At 41.6% G+C, this 1,480-nt stretch overlaps 1 non-coding gene across 1 annotated transcript; it reads left to right on the top strand.

Annotated features, from left to right (window-relative positions):
* Positions 1–1,122: 1,122 nt before the first annotated feature.
* Positions 1,123–1,229, top strand: LOC127116646 (small nucleolar RNA R71). The gene has a single exon (XR_007801454.1). It is a non-coding gene; the product is annotated as a small nucleolar RNA R71 (small nucleolar RNA).
* The last annotated feature ends 251 nt before the right edge of the window (positions 1,230–1,480 follow it).

Here is a 1,480-nt window from a genome sequence, read left to right as displayed (position 1 = left end):
TTCGATAGATTATAACAGCCTCTAGTAGTTTAAGGACTTCCTTCTTTACCACCTCACTCATTATAGGGTTGATTCTTCTCTGATGTTCTCTGGAAGGTTTTGAATCCTCCTCTAGCGAGATCCTATGCATACACACGGATGGGCTTATACCTTTTAAATCATAGATGTTGTACCCTAAGGCAGAGGGGTATCTTCTTAAAACATTCAAGAGTTGGTTTGTCTCTTCTTGCCTTAAGGTGTCACTAACTATTACTGGGCGGTTCATTTCTTTATCCAAAAACTCATATCTTAGGTTCTTGGGTAATTCCTTAAGTTCTTGAGCTGGGTTTTGAGAATTTGGTGAAAGGTCTGGAGTAAGATCCAAACATTCGTTAGTGTGAGGTTCCGTTTCCTCTAGCTCGTCATCCTTTTCATCCAGGTTCGAAAATGGTTCGATCACAGGTTCTTCTTGATCAATTCCCTTATGCATTCAGCTATGATATCGATCGCATAACATGCGTATCCTATGATTGGTTCCACCAGGAACTTTGAAATAATTAACTCTGTCTTCTCATCCCCTACTTCGAAAGTTAATTTTCCTCTTTTAACATAGGTTGATTTGGTTTTTGGCCTTGATAACCTTATGGTCTCTGAGGTGCATAATTTTGGATAGGGTTCTGGTTTTTATAGGAAAAATTTGGGTGACGCTTCCATCCAAGGTTGTAAGTGTTTGAAAATGGGTTACCTTGAGCGTAATTCACTTGGTCGGTGTTCAGGTCATTTAAAAGGTTACACTCTGCCAATTCGTGTCCTTTAGATCCACAGAGTTCACACTTTGTGTGGACTACTGCTGTGGTGTTAGTGTTTGTAGACATATGTTCGACCTTAAGGTCTAAAGCGTCCATCTTCGCCTGCATCATGTCCATAGAGCTTATCTCATGTATTCCACCTTGGGTCTCCTTTTTCTCTATTGATGCTCGTTCAGTTCCCCATTGGTAATGGTTTTGGGCCATATCCTCAATTAGGTCACAAGCTTCAGGGTAAGGTTTGTTCATCAGCGCCCCACCTGCGGCAGCGTCGATGCTCATCTTTATGTTATAGTGGAGTCCATTGTAGAAGTTATGAACGATCAACCATTGTTCTAGGCCATGGTGTGGACATACTCTTAATAGCTCTTTGCATCTCCCCCAGGCTTCAAAGTGTGATTCTCCTTGGTTTTGAGTAAATCTAGTTATTTGGTTTTGAAGAACAACAGTCTTGCTGGGGTGGAAATATCTAGCAAGGATTACTCTCCTAAGGTCTTCCCAGGTAGTTATTGAGTTAGTTGGAAGTGAATCTAACCATGAACGTGCTCTATCCCTGAGGGAGAAAGGAAATAATCTCAAACGGATCGCATCTGGTGATGCACCGTTGGATTTAAAGGAGTCGGCCAGTTGGATAAAGACCTTTAAATATTGATTTGGGTTCTCAGTAGCGAGACCCGTGAATTGGTTCTGCTGCA

This window comes from Lathyrus oleraceus, chromosome 1 (genome assembly GCF_024323335.1).
Source record: "Lathyrus oleraceus cultivar Zhongwan6 chromosome 1, CAAS_Psat_ZW6_1.0, whole genome shotgun sequence".
Taxonomy (NCBI): Eukaryota; Viridiplantae; Streptophyta; class Magnoliopsida; order Fabales; family Fabaceae; genus Lathyrus; species Lathyrus oleraceus.
This window is presented reverse-complemented; position numbering and strand designations above follow the sequence as displayed.